This window comes from Octodon degus, unplaced genomic scaffold (genome assembly GCF_000260255.1).
Source record: "Octodon degus isolate 3935 unplaced genomic scaffold, OctDeg1.0 scaffold00179, whole genome shotgun sequence".
NCBI classification, from domain to species: Eukaryota; Metazoa; Chordata; class Mammalia; order Rodentia; family Octodontidae; genus Octodon; species Octodon degus.
This window is the reverse complement of record NW_004524755.1, coordinates 3978710-3994511: the sequence shown is the minus strand read 5'-3', so window position 1 is coordinate 3994511 and position 15802 is coordinate 3978710. Positions and strand designations below refer to the sequence as shown.

Genomic DNA, 15802 nt, shown 5'->3' with positions numbered 1-15802 from the left:
TTCCACTCTGTGGCCATCACTTGATGAGGTACTTTGCTATTTGTCTTGGCTTGAACTCAAGGACTCAGTGGCTCTGATCAGGTGTTGCATTAGTGTTTCAATTTGCTATTGTTTGCTTTTACCTGGTCATGAAGATCAACCTGGGTCTGGGTCGCTTTGGTTCTTGGGCTCAGCCACTTTGATTGCAGCTATGTCCAGCTTCAGCACTTCTTCTGTTTCAGATTCCGTCAACCATAGTGAGTTCTATGCCACCCCTCTTCTGTGGTTTTTCTAATACCTAGGGCTTTCCATTCCTTGATTTCAAGTTGGCTTTCTATGAATTTTAAAATATAAATATATTTCCTAGTATTTTGATTCAGAGACCACTCATCTCCACTTCATCAGAAACTCAGAAGGAAGGATGTTATCTGCCAGGTATGGCCCATAGCTCTTATGACCAAAGCAAAACCAGTAGAGTGCCCAGGTTTTTTTCAGATTTATTACTGGGCAGCCTTGAGCCTATTTGAAAAGAATGAATACAGTTGAAATGTGAATCTGCAAAAGATAAACCACTCTCAGTGCTGAATGCCATCAGTGCTTCGGAAGCTGTACAGAGAGTACATGGTGCTTCTAGCAGCTGTGATTAGAAGTTCAAGATGCAGAAACTATGCTTGCTTAACTTCACAGGTCAGTACAAGGCCAGAGATACAGTAGAGATGGCGTTTTTATCTCATGGGAGCCCAGATGTAATCCAAGGGTACAACTTCTTTGGCCCCTTCACCACCATGGGACCTGTGCAGCTGCCACGAGTGTGGGCATGGATCTCTGACAACAGAGAAGGTTCAGCATTCTTCCCACCAGTCGCTTGTACCGTTCTAGACTTCTGGGCCCAAGCTCAAGTCATAGGTCTTGCAGACCAGGTGTAGTTCCACAGAAAAATTTCTGAGAAAAGTGACCCTGTGGGACAAGTCCTCTCCAGACAACCCGGCCCCCAGGTCACTTGTTCTGGCTTCTTTGGGAGCAAAGGATGAGACTTCAAGCATGGGTTTCAGCACATCATTCAGAACCTGAGCTGTGCTATGCAGTATGGGTAAAAGTCATATGTGTGTATGTGCATTCATACACATTCATTCTTCCACCAAGAAAGAAGGCATCCTAGCAGTGAGACCTGAACAGATATCTTGGCCAAGGTGTGGCAGGAGAGATAGTACCTTGGAATCAGCATTTATGTTTGGAAATTGAGTGTAGGGTCCTTGGCTGGACCTAGTTGTACGGGATTCAAATGCCAAGGTGAAAAGCATGAACTGACCTTGTACTGACATTGGCCAGTGTGGTAGCCTTTGGCCAAATGGAGCTATTTAATTTGATTGAAGTTGAATAAAATTTAAAAATCATTTCTATGAAAGTGCCAGGCACATTTTAGGCATGGAGTCACCATATATATCTAGGACATGTTTGGGATAGGATGAACATGAATGTCATGGCAGAAAGTTCTTTGGACAGTGCCTACCTAACCCCCCAGAGTTCTTTGGGTGTGGGAATAAGATGAAAGATGAAAGTTGTGTTGACATTTTCTCTGACTCTTGTCCTTGGACTTGGCTGGACAAGTGCTTCAATCATAAAAAGCAGAAGTTGTCAGAATGATCAGGAGTCTGTTTTGGAATTGGTGTCCTAAATGCTCTGATGGCTGGAATCTGGGTTTCCATGGCAACTCTGGCTATAGAATAAATTAGTGCATCAGCAGGCAGTATCTGGGCTGTTTCCCACTTGGGAATTCTGGGATGTATCATCCAAAGTAACCTAAACATGGCATTGGAAAATTGAGATCTCAATTTCCAGAACAAGGAAACTCCATGTCACCCCATTTTTATGCTTTTTCAAATAAAGTTTTTGTGAAGCTGCTGATGGCTTGCGTCCATGCCATGACCCTAGTTCAGGAGTCAGAGCCCTTTGAATGTCCCACACATTTGTATTTCTGCCTCATTCCTTTCATAACTAAAATCTGCATCTCCATTTTATAGCTGAGAAACCCAAGAATTGAAATGACTCCCCCCAATTTGGTTTCTGGCTCATCACTGCAGGAGGATGGAACTGAAATCTAACAACTCTGAATCCAGGATGTTTCATTCCCATGACATTAAATGAACAAACAATCTGTTTATTTGGAGAGAAAATATAGTCTGTTACACTCAGAATTTGGCCATCTAGGCAAAAGAAGAGGTTAAAACACTGCATGTATTCTTTATTCCTTACAGAGAAACCCAGCAAATCTTGATTGCCATATTATATAAAGGGGAAATAATGCCAGCGTCTAAAACAGTGAGTAATTGCCTCCACTTGGCTTTGGGAGGCATTATGTGCATCTTTGGCAGTGGATAGCCTTTTCTCATTAGGCTAATATTAGATTGAGTTTGTATTTCTTTGGCACAGAATTAAAGGAGCTGGCCTGGAGCTTGGTGCTAGAGGCAGAAGGACGAGCAAGCCTGATGTTTTAGATAAGCCACAGGCGAATAAATGAGAATTGACTGCAGGGCAACTGGTAGACATTTGTAAAATGAGCAAGAACCATTAATCTTGGATTAAAATAGAAAGCTGGAAGAACTTAAACTTAGGTTAAAAGATGAAGAGTGGATTGTACTTAACCTTGATCAAATTACATTGCTCAGCTGCCTGCGGGGAAGTCTGTAGCAGTTTGGGGATAGAATGACCTCATTCTTGGCTATCTGTATTTCTTGGCTCAAGGAACAAAAGTATCTCCAAATAAAGCTGCCAGCCCAATATGATATCACAGTGATAGGAAGGGATGTAATGTATGAGAGGTATAATGAGCAAATGCCTGAAAAATTGTCATGAGGGTCAGAACAAGTGAGATAGGCAGGAAGGACTTGATACTCTGTGAGTCCCGCAGCACTGGGCTCTCAGCTTTGTCCACATGGCCAGATCTCAGAAGATCTGTACTGAGCTCACTTTTGAGGATGTAAGCCCTTATTTCTAACATATGATGCCTGGAGAAGCTTGACAATAAATAGGTGTATTTAAGTCATGATTTAATGATACACTCAGCAGAGAAGTAAGCCTAGGGAGTATCTGACCATCTTGTGTGTTTAACAGGTAAAGGAGCAAGACTCCAAGATTCTTGGCTTCTGCCAAAGCTTCAGGCTAGTGGTGCCACAGTCTCCCCAAAACATAGGTCTGTGGTATACAAGACGGTGTTTCCAGGCTCCCATGTGGACACAGCTATAGGAAGCATCTGGTGCTTGGAGCTGTGTGGTTCATGGAGCCTTTCTGGTGGACCAAGACTGTAATGTGTGTCTGTGGGGGTGAAGAATGAACATTGGCATCCAGTTAAGGTGAAACCCCTAACTTTGAGTGGATCAGAGGACTCAGTTCTACTTTTATTGTCTGTGCTGACCTAGAAAGACAAGCCTTTGTTGAAGAGGACATTTGAATTTTAGATGGCTTGTCAGCTAGCACTCTGCCCTGATGTCTTTTCTAGCCAGAAACTCTGAAGAGTCATACATGAGCCGCTCACCCTGGAAGCAGTAAAAAATCATAACATTCAGAGTTGACTGAGATACTCCAGCATTGCTTGCATCTATCTATATGAAGGCAAACGTTCAACCAGGGCTGAGAAAGACAGAGACAAACATAGGTAGCACTCGTGACAGCCCTGCATTCAGTCTGCAGTTATGAGGGAGAGACCTCTAGTCCTTGACAGGGAACAGTGGACAGCTGAAAAGGACTGTAAGAACCCTGGCCAACCCCGCCAAAAGAAGGGAGGGCTTGAGGACCCAGTTATGTCAGAACCACAGAGAGTGAGGCAGTGAAGAGCAACAGTAGACAGTGGTGGGGAAGCAATTTGGTCTTTGCCTGTACTTGTAGGAGGGTTAGTGTCAGCAGGAGGTCTGTTAGTGGCTCTCAGGGAGGGGCGTTGTTAATTTTGTAGACACATCTTCTCTAAGGTGATAGTTCATTTTCTGTCTCTGTCTCTGTCTGTCTGTCTCTTAACACATATACATTCATAAAACTTTGTGAAATGTTTAGTAAGGTTCTCTGTGGGGGACTGAATCCATGCTTGCTTTGCCACTGGACTACACATCCCAGCTCACTGTCTCACTAAGGTGCCCAGATTGGGCTTGAACATCATCCTGCCTCAGCCTCCCAGGATCCTGGATTACAAGCATGAGCTAGTAAGATTCTTTGTATGTCTTCCTGAGTTTCTCTGTCTTGCTTTATCTAACATCTAGCACTGTAGTTGCTTTTGAACTAAGAATATTTGGACTCAGGTGGCTGTTCAGTACAGGAACTTTACAAACTTTTTCTGTAAGAGGCCAGATCAGAAATGGCCCTATGTGGTGGTCATTGATAGCCCTGGTGACCATGAGGATGTGGATGCATTTCATTAGCTAATGAATGGTGCACAGTGTGTAGGTGGACATCTGCCTTTCTTCACAGGGCCACTTCCCCAGGGCTGGGCCTAGGAACAGCCAACCATAGGTCTGCACAGCTGGTGCCATGCAACCAGCAGCAGCATGAACTTCTCATAAGGGCAGGAAACTGGGAGAAGGCACACTATGCATCACTTTGAGAAACACCTGACTTTCTTCTTTCTCCTCTGGAATATACAGATGGTCATTGTTTATGTTCTGTTTGGATATAAATTAGCAAAAGTTTGTAGATATCAAGAAGTTTTGTAGTAAGTAGCACTGGACCTCCCTGATGTCGCCAAGCCATGGGGTGCTGGTCAGTTGCCCATCTCTGGTACAAAGACACCATGTAAAGGAGAGGCGTATTGTAGCTCAAAGATTGATAGATATTGCTCTATGGCTGGCTGGCTGCCGGTTAGAAATGCCATGGCAGAGAGGGTGGCAAAGGAAAGCTGCTTGCTTTGAGGCTTCTGGGAAGAGATAGACAGGAAGGGACCAGGGTTCTGAAAAGCCCCCAAGGTCATGCCTTCAACTGAGCCCACCTACTGATTGCCTTGCACTGTGAAGTCCTTGGTGGGGCACCATGGAGAGTGTCCTGTCTGTACACGGCAGCCACCTCTCCACTAGTTAAGTTGACAGTCAAGACTAACTGACACAGTGGAGACAGGAAGATTTTATAATAACTGAATTGGGGAAAGTAGATAATGTTATATGAAAAACACAAGTAGATAAATTTGTTGTCAGTCAACAAGTCACCTTTTTCTGTTGTCCCCCACTATGTACTCTAAGGTCCATATGTGCTCCACATACACCACCATCACCCAGGCCCCCACGCTGTCCTTCTCCACAGAGCACATCAGTGACCTCTTTTGTGGCTTCCACTCTGCTCTTGGCCTCATGTGACCCGCTTCCCCCACAGCTGTCAGTGCCTTTGCCTACTTAGCATCCTTAGTGGTTTCTCCCAGAGCTTTCAGAAGACTCAGTGGGATGGGGAGAAGTGAAGACCTTGGGCCCTGCCTGCCCCCAGCAGACATCGCTGGGGCTGCCGGAGGTCTGGGTGCACTTGCCTTTCGGCAGGCATCACTCCTCACAGTTCCAAAGGAAGCTGCAAAGTCTAAGTTTCCCGGCACACCCACTCTGGCAGTGTTCTCTGCCCACCCACCTCCTTGTCGTGCCCACATGTGGCAGACAGATTTGGCTCCATGTGTCCTTATAAGATCTCCAGTCCCATCATAACTTTCTGTAACTCCACTGGTCTCCCTAAAACCCCATCTCCAGATACCTCCCGACTTCATGCTAGGGTGAGGGCTTCAACATAAGACTTGTGGGAGACATAGCAGTCCTTGACAGATACTGAGTGTGCACCTCAGCCAAATGTCAAGGGTCTGAGTGTTAAGTCATTATTTGGCTGAGGTTGATATTATCCCCATAAAACGAATGTCTGACAGTAAAAAAACTGAAATATTAATAATACCTACTTATTTCAAATTAATTAAAGTGGTACTAAGCAGATTTTAAAAATTGGTGTTATAGCATAGTGGTAATAATTTTTCAGAGCTGTCAGCTCCTGGGGTTTCCACATTATAGGTTTGTGATCTAGAAATATGCTGCCTTTCCTCTGAGGTCAGTGCAGGAGCAGAATACACTTTTTCTGTCCACCTTAATGGCAGTAGTGCTAATGGTGATATCCCCCAAGTTGTTGAGCTTTCTTCCTGTTCAGTCCTGACTAACTAAAATAAAGACCTTGATGCGTAGACTTGCTGTCTTGGTTGATGTCCTATGCCACTTCATTGAAACAACTCTATAAGCTCAAGCTTTGGGATGCACCTGAAGAAGATGCTTTTTAAAATAATTCTTAAACTAAGCTTCATTGTATTGCTCTTTATCCTTTGTGTTGCTTTTTCTCTTTTGAGTGAGTATTTTCTTAATATTCATTGTAAAATGTGAGCCTTCATTCCGCATCCAGAAAGTGCTTGTTGTGAGCTGGCTGTGTCCTTCCTCCTCCAGGGGCTCAGTGTCCTCTGCTCACTCCCTTCCCTTCAATTAAAGCCCCTGTCTTTCCCATGTCCTTCCAGGCCCTGTGTGAGTGTTCTTGGCACAGCAGTGTCCACTGCTACTGTGCTGTTTGCTGCTTCTGACTTCAGGCAGGCAGCTACCCACCCCTGAGCCTTTGTGCTGTTCCCTCTTCTGCGTGGAACCCACTTCCTTCCCCAGGATGGACAAGCACAGCCTCCCTACTCCAGGTCCTGTGCTGCATCTTCTGCTTGTGAGGCTAGGCCATGTATGTGACAGCCTGGCTCCCAAGGCACCGTCCTGACTCAGTTCTGTTCTCTCCCCTAAGACCTTCATCACTTTCTGAAACAGCATATAATATTTTCCTATTTATCAAGCTCACTCTAATTCGGTGTCTTCTCCACTAGAGCATGAACAAACTGCTCATTCAATGATAGATCCCTAAGATGAACAGCTCTGCCCAGTACATGCAAAGCACTCAATTACTTGTTGTTTGAATGAGTCCTTGTAATAATAGCTGTACATTAATCTTTGATTGGCTCAGAGAGTTCTATTCTTACACAAACTGGGAGAATTTTACTCTTATGTTACATGTACAGTGCCTAATTTTATTGGAATGGGAATTGTTAGATAGCAACAGTAAAACCCAAAGTCCCTTTTTGCTTGGTTGACAATGTTACTGTAGTAAGATCTGTAAATAAACTTTATGATCAAAATCACTAATTAGGTACAAATTCAGGGTTTTTGTACTTAAAATGATGTGTGGCCTGGCCCAAACCAAAATTGTCTGCAAATATAATAGTAGACTTTCACATGATATCACAACCAACACTGAACTTTCGTGCTTCTTTATCCTTAAACATTCAGCAGTTTAGCTCCTAAACATTCACATCTTTTCATGTGTCTGACTTGTAGCTGTTTTCTTTTCTGAGATGGGTGGATTCTGGTGCCAGCCTTTTCTCATGTTGTGCTGGACCAAGAAGGATGGTAGTGACTCTTAGGGGCTGTCCAGTGTAGGCCAGAGGAAGATAGAGAAGACATCAGTGCCTGGATTTGTTGTCCAGTAGAAAATTTTACAGGGGAGATGTGACTTCACTGTTCTAATCCATTGTAAATAGCATACTAAAAAGCATAGACTCCTGGGTCTGAACCCTGCTCTACTCTGCCGCTTACCAGCTGAGTCACCTGATGACAGAGTGGCCCCTCTGTGTCTCAGCATCTTCTTGTGTCTAGTAGGAATAATAGTACTATGTACCTGGTGAGGCTATTTTTAGGATTATTGGAATTTATATATTTAGTGCTTATAGAGTGTCTGCCAAATAAGCACTACATAGCTTCCTGCTGTTATTCTTGATATCAACATCATTATGCTTAGAAAACATTTGGCAAGATGGATTGGAAGTTTATCTGTCTGTCTAACACACAAACACACACACACACACACACACACACACACACACTCAAAGATGCCATGTTGGCTACTTACAGTTTTGTTTTATTTCTCCACCATACTTTATGCTCCATTGCTATAAATCTCAGACATTTTTCATTTAAAAGCTCCACATTTTTAAGTTTCTTGAAAAATTAATAGATCTGGAAATGAGGAACCTGGCTTTAGACCAGCTGAGGTTATTTAGAAGGTACCGCTTTCAGATGTTCAGTCTTACAGTTTGGCTCTGCTCTGCTCTCTTCACCCCCAGTTCCTGCTGGGATTCTGTGGCTTGTACTGATGGCCTTGGTGTACACAGTGCTTCCATGATATAAATGGCAGTGTTAAGTATGGCCTTAAGAATACATATATCCTCAGGACTTATCCTAAAACCCTGTACCGCACTTTGTAGATCCTTTGTCAGTGTCAGCCATGTGGATGAGTCATGGCCATTGCTTGACCAATTTGTGGTCTGTGAAAGCCTGAGAAAATGTTTTCTCTCCATGTGACTCTCCTTAGGCACACTCTACATCACTGATCACATTCCTCTGTGGCTTCATAATCTCCTTGATCAGAAAATTTGGGACACAACTGAGTTAAATGATGTTACAGTACAGGTTCTCCTATATCCTGAGTTCTCACTGACCTTGAAAGGCTAGGGCCAAAATGTTGGTTGTCCTTGCGGCCCTTCTTTCTCTCTAATTTTAGGTCTTCAAACTTAGGTTGTTAACCCTCCAGAAGAGAAGCTTATTCTTACCCTACAATATATGCTGTTGGGTTTAACCTCATTATCTGTCTGAATATCAGTCATCTTAGGCATAAGATGGAACATGTATTTTCCATCACTTGACTGACCTTGTCAGATACAAAAGTTACATTTCTTGATATATAGGTCTTGCTTTATCATGGTCTTAACCATCCAGTAGAAAAATATAGAAATGAGGTATGAAAAGTGAAGCCATGTTAATACGCAGAGTTGTAGAAGGCTCTAGTCAACAGATTTGGACATTGTCAGTCCTGTGGATAACCTACTACTATTATGAGCTACTGAACTATATTGGAATATTTTTGATGAACTCATGTACCTACAATATTTGGATGGCAATGGAATACCCATCTCTGAGAAAAGTAGACCAAAAAAATGAGATATGAATGAAGGACAATTTTGTATCTGTATATACAAAATAGTTAGGATAGATATATAGCCACTTTTTCTAAATTCAGTGAGAAGAAAGATTTGTACTAATAGTGTTTGGACAGGATATCATGTCTGCATCTTGTGCTATGAATGACTACTACAAAGACAACAATATGCAATGTATTAATTGTTGTAACTCTCCTACCAACCTGTTTAGAAACTCAATTGCAATTTTTTTCTCATTAAAATTAATAAAACAAAAAACAAAAAGCACATGTATCCTAATTCCAAAGCTATATGTGTGCCTCTTTTCTGTTGATTCAGTTTTGAACAAGAAAGCAGTATCTCCTACTTGCATGGAGTTTCTCCTCAATTCTGGCAATTAGGTCTCAAACACAGTAATGCAAAAAAATCTAATTTTTGTTTAGAGGAAAATGAGATCTGAGAAACTGAGATGGAAAATAAAAATAGAGTAACAATATTAGAGGGTAGGAAGCATTTTAAAAGCCATTTTCTGATGTGAAACCTGAATGTTAAAAGGGAGCAGTCGAGCTGAGGGCTAGGAGCAAGTACACTCCATGTGCCTAGATCAGCTGATAGGAAGACCTCGAGGTGTAAACAACACATTGGAAACCAGCGTGGCACGTTTTCAGGTATCTCAAGTTGATGCTGGAGAGACCACGAGGTTTCTTCCTTCATACATAGTACAACAGAAAGTCAGTAAAAAGTTTTCCATAAGAGAGGGATTTCTAAAGGAAAGACTCTTAACTGTTCCTCATGGAGTTGATTAGAGCCTAGCAAGGGTTGAGGCGAGGAGCCGCCTCTGGGCAGTGACTGTTGCAGGTTAGACGGTTGAAAGGTGATGGTGTCTTAAGCCAGGATGGTGCCAATAGAAATGGAGAGAAGAGGACGAACTTGAATTTTATTTTGGAGGTGTAATAGGCAAGATTCAGTTAGATATAATCCATAAAGCACAGGGTGTAATTATAGATGTTTCCTTTTTGAACAGCTGACTGGACATGGTTGTTATTTATCAGAGTGAAGAAAACTGACAGGATGGCAAGCAGGTCATTGGGGAGAAGTGTGAGGGGAATATGAATTTCATTTTGACCACATTAATTTTATAGTTGCTGGGTTATCAGAGGGAAGAGGTTAAGGAGGTTGCTGAACTTGTGAATCCAGGTTGCAAGAGGAGGTCTTGGCTGAAGAGAGATTGGAGCCATCCTGTGTGTGCATGTGATAAAATGCTCAGTGACCAAGGTGCTGCCTGAGGCCCGAATCTCTAGGAGCAGCAGCCCTTCCATTCCCCTCTCTCCTAAGCTGCTCTTTCTTCTGTCACCTGGCTCCAGGCCTCACTGTTCAGTTTGGAGGGCAATAGCAAGAAGGAACCCTTGGGGACCAGTAGCTCCTTCCAGCTCCTTTCAGCCTAACTTTTGGTTGCCAGCCCTCAACCACACTGACCTGTGACCTGTTGTACACATCTAGTGAGATGAGGCCAGAACAGCTCAGGGCACTCAGAAGAGGGGAAGGCAGCACTCTTGGTGACAAGCAGCTGATGATGGGTTTGGCTTCAAGCCTTACTATTTCCTAAAGAGGAATCGTGGGGAGTATTATTTCCATCTACCGATATCCACTTTTCTCCTTCTGATCTCTGAGAATGACTAGTTCTAGACTAGTAGTCTGGGAGAGAATGTGACATAGTGCAATGAGGGACTGGACCAGCAGAAACCTGCTTCCCCAGGCCTCTGACTTTTCTCCTTGGTGGGAGTGTGGTGGCTAGGTGAGCTCAAAGACAAAGGTTTGATCACAAAGTCACGGCTTGGAGGGCAACAGTGTTGAGCTGACTTGTAGCATACTTTGTGTAAGCAAGAAGTGAGCATTGATCGTGGTATTGATGTTCGCAGCTGCACTGAAGTCTTGGCTAACTGGGTTAATGCAGGTGGCGTCTGGTGCTTTTTCTGATGCTCTTAGAGGGCGAACTCTTAGGCAGGCATTTAGCTGAACCTCAGGCCAAGAGCAACCCTAACAATGATGTGCTTGCTTACCCATCACTCCAAAGTCAGTTTCTTTGTAACACAGAGAAAGTATCAGTGGTTTTTTTTTTTTTGTCTGAACTACTCACCTAAAAGTAAATTTTCATTTAAATATTTGAAAGCTTTTCTTCTGGGTCCCAGCCTTGGTTTCCAGTGTCTAGTGTGCTGAGGCCTGCATCTCCCTAGTGCCCCATTTTGCATTTGTATGTAGTTGACAGCAATTAGGAGCTGTTTCCACCTGCTTTTGATGCTGTGTGTTCCTTTTATGTGGCTTGTGCTTTCTTTTCTTGCATATCACTGAGTGCTTACCGCCTCCAACAGGGGTAAGAGCTGGAGATGAAGGTGTTTGTCCAATGTCATTTGTGTGTTTGTGTGTGTGTGTTGCAGATGGGGGAAGGGTTAATCTGCTTAAGCAGTTATTACATTTTAGAGAGGCTGACCTATTTTTCCATCCTGAATGTAAATCTGGAAAGCACTGCTTACTATTTACACATCAACTTTCAGAAGCACAAGTACTTCTCCTTGAATGACCCCCTTCTCCTCTTGGGCTTACTTGGCTAATATTTATGAGCAACATCTGGAATTTAGCTCGCTGAGGTTATTTACAGCAGTGCTTGTTAGAGCACTTCTGTGAGTCATGGCAGTTGGAGACCAAGTCTGCCATACTGTTCAGGGTGGCCCCCTGTGGAACCTTGGACCTTGCAACTCTTTCTCAGGAAGGAGAGGCTTGTGGGTATTGAGAACAAGCTCAGATAATAAAGGGAAGGGGATGGTTGTGGTCACGGTGGATGTGGCCGATTGTCCAGCCTTCTCATTTTACTCCTGAGAATATGGATGGGCAGTGAAGCCAGAGGACTTGGAAGGGCTTGGAAAGAGTGAGTTATGGAGACAGAAGTGCCAGAACCTTCACTTTCCACTCTGCACTGTGGCTTTTCTTTCTCTGTATTCAATTTAACATGTTGTCCAAGATGTTTATGAGGAGAGACTTTCTTTGTTCATAGATCATTTCTTAGGTTTTCTTTCACGCGGGGAAAAACTAAATTCAAGTTGTGTTTGGGCTAGCTATGATTCAGGGTTTCTCAGCTTTTCTTCCAGAGTTCCTTTGAGCGCCAGCAGTAGGTTAGGGTAGAACTGGCTGTAGCTTCCTGCTTGGATATGGAAATTAACTCTGGCTACTCTTCTCCAAACAAAAGAGCCTCTGTGAAGTTTATCTCTTGTGTTCTTTGAACATGGCTCACTCTCTTAGCTCCTCCTTCCTCCCCCTTTCTCTGCCTCTTTTCTTTCCTCCCTTCCTCCATTTCTGTGTCCATTTTCTTCTTCTATAAAATGTTGCTAAAACATATTCCAGCATCCTCTGTCTTGAAAATAACCACCACAGATGCCCTTCTTCCCTCCCCACTCCTTGCCTCAAATCGTGATTTCCAAGGCTGTCATGTCCTTTTCTGTTTTCTCTTGCTGTTCTCCTTGGCTGTCTCTGTGCCCAGGACAGGTCTTTGTCTCTGTGCTCTCGTGGTGGACAGTTTCTCTGGACCAGTTGAGTAGGAGGGCCACAGAAAACAATGCAGCAGACAAAACGGCTGCATTCTTTAAGAATCTCAGAAGAGTTTGCCACAAAATAAAGGAGAAAACCCACTGTGTATTATAATGGATGGTAGTAGGGGACATTCTTCATTTATCCCCAAATGTCCAAGGGAATGATTTCTTTATAGAAATTTGCTGCCCCTTAGGTTACTTAACAGTACTTTTGTCCATCTTTGTCTTTTATACTTGATTACTAGGTATCGATTCCTGTGTTTGTGAACTGAGCAGGATTTTTTTGTTGTATTTTATAGCTTTCTGAACAAAATTTATTATCCAGGTAGTCTTTGGAACCATAAACTTTAATGCACTAGTTTCTTTTACCTCTAGTCAGGTTGAGAGTTGCGATTTAGCATTTGGCTTCATTTAGTTATTCTTATTTTTGTTTCTGAAGTCACAGCAACACCACTGTAAGCAGTATGTTTAATTGGATGATTGCCACAAACTACACATGAAGTTTCTAAAGATTGTGATTTAGTGGAGTACAGAACATTAAGTTACAGGCTGTGGGACGAGAAGGCAGCGTCGGTGGTGGCACCTTCCAATCCTGGTGGTTCTAGGAGTAAGGTATGGGGAAGGTCTTTTTTAAACCAAGGCCCTTCTTTCAAAACACAAAAGAATTACTCTGATATATATTACGTTGTATTGAAAACAAAGTGGACTAGGAAGCAAATACTATTGTAGGTTTGGGTGGGGGTGGGAGGAAAGAATGAGGCCTTCAGAGCAGGAAGGGGAGGGCCAGGGCCGGGTTCTGTGGCTGGGACCCAGCCGGTCACCTGCACAGCTCCATTTTCACTTTTAGTGGTCTCAGGAAGGTCTGATTTTTGTTTTCTTTCTTTTCCTTTGTATTTGTTTGGAAGTTTCGCCAGCTGTTGGCCCAACCATCTCGACTTGCCTCAAAGTTTTGCTGCCACTCTTTTTCTCGTTAGGCTTTTTCTTGAGCTTCGATCTCTTCTTTCTGGTGTTGTTCCCTGTCATGCATCTCTTTGGCTTCTCTCTCTTTTGTTTTAATTTCCAGCTCAGCATACAGTTTTGTGGTCTGCTTATACACAGCTTGTTTCACTAGCTCTGGATCCTCCTCCTCTATATTTGTAGGTTTTCCTTCCCTCTTTGTTTTTTTTTGTTCTTTCACAGTGTGTCCACGTATTCTTTTCCTGCCTGAATTATATCCAGAGCCCTCTTCTTTTGTTCCTGATCCAGTAGCGACTTGTAAGCTTTGTCCACAGCTTTAAAAGCCTTTTGTGCACTGTCAGCTTCGTCTTGGTTTTTGTCAGGGTGCACCAATATGGACAACTGACAAAATCTCTTTTTTATTTCTTCATCTGTCACTTCAGGGTCTATCTGAAGAACCTCAAATGGGTTCAAATTGAAGTAAGAGGATCCAGAATGTGTCAACCTTTCAATCTAAGTTTTGGATGTTAGAACTGAATCTCTTTTCTCTGTTTTACCACACTGTAGAAGGTCATAAATGCTTCCTTGGTGCTGCCTCTGCGCCCGAGGTACGGCTCTCTTCTGAAACTCTCCCAAAGCTGCTCCTTGGCAGCTGCTCCATTTTCCCAGCTCCTTGGCTTCATTTATTAAAGAAGACAGATTTAAGACAATGATGAAAGCTAAAGTCTTGGACATTTATATATTTTAATTGCTATTTTAAGTTGACCCTGCTGAAGAACAACACAGATGTAATTTAAAACAGCAATGTTCTTTTCCTACAAATGTGTTCTTAAGTGAAAGCATTTACCATTGCGGTGCATTATCAGAAGTTTAAATTTGCATAATTAGATGGCAGAATATTATTATTCATGGTTTTATTAAATGTGTTTTTGGTTTTTACTCCTGTCACTGTTTTTGATTTTGCACCCTAACATAGGAAGTATAGTGCGTCCTATTTCTTGCTATTCCTATAAAAAGAAAAATTAAGGTCTATGATTATATGGTATAATTTATAATATAGTTTATAATTGTATAATTTGAAAAAATAAGGTTTATTTGTAATTAGCACAGTGTCAGGTTTCTTTGACTTGCTGTCTGTGGGAATTGTAAATATGAAATATGGGTTTCATCTTTGTTTTCCATGTCCAAAGATTAGAAGAGCTTCCAAGAGGCTCATGCCCGCTTCCAGGGAGGGTGGGAGCCACATTCTTGGAAGTCCCGCACCAAGAGAACGGTAGCAGCTCTACATGTAGCCAGTTAACCATGTGATGGCCCGCAGATTATATAAATGGTCGCAGAAAACCCAAGCAAAGTGGACTTGCGCTTTAACTCCTCCCAGAGTGTCTGTGGCTGCTTTCACACACCCGCCAGGAGGCGGGCATGGCAGGGAAGAGTGGGGCTGAGACAGCTAGCTTACTGGGTGTGCATGAAGCCTCTGCTTTCCCGCAAAGTTTACCCAGATACATGTTCATGGAAGTTCAGTGGCCCTTTCCAGGTCCTGCACAAATGAAAGTTCCTAAGGCTTAAATTTCAAAAGCTTCACAGTATATTTGCCCGTATTACTCTGGGTACATACTAATTCCCTAAAGCATTAGGTTTCTGATTCTTACTTATGTTATCTCTTAGCTTAAGCTGTAATCTTGGTTTCGCATGATCGTTTTTGAGATTTATTTTTAGCTTTTTGCTTTAAATAAAAATGTATGATTTATTCAGGCCACCACCTCCTCTACAAACATATGATGCTTTGTGTAATCATTCAGCAGGAATGACATCCTGCACTGGCGGTGTGAATTGCATGTCTTCCAAACAAAGAAGACCAGAGCATGTTTTCATTGACAGCAAATGCGTCTTTGGCAGTTATCACAGGCAGGTGCTGCTCTGCGGACACGTGATATGCGTCTCTGCTTCTGGAAGAACTGCAGGGAAAGCAAACTGACCACCCACCACAAATCTCCAGAAATGCTAGATAAAATATAACAAACAAACTAATAAATTCACAGCAGACCTTGTAAGGAGGTAAATCAAGCCACCAGATGCTAGGACCATGAAGGCGAATGTGTGTAATGACTCTGTGCTGCCCTTGCTGGAAGATGAGCACTTGGGTTTTCATGATCACTTGTCACTAGAGGTGGCCACACACAGTAAGAGCACTTCAAAGACTGTGTTCTTCTGAAAGAGTGGTGTAATCGTCCGTCTGCCAGTTTAGCAAAGAAAAGGGAAATTCATCTATATTGATCTGGGTTCTAGGTGGGTAAGAAGGTCTTTTTAGAAGTCT

General features: G+C 42.8%; 1 protein-coding gene and 1 pseudogene across 2 annotated transcripts in view; one reads left to right on the top strand and one right to left on the bottom strand.

Moving 5' to 3' along the window:
* The window catches only part of Samd12 (sterile alpha motif domain containing 12), a 358721-nt gene that overhangs the window by 48216 nt on the left and 294703 nt on the right, over positions 1–15802 (top strand). The gene's annotated exons all lie outside the window — the stretch shown is intronic.
* Positions 13370–14171, bottom strand: LOC105743865 (annotated as a pseudogene).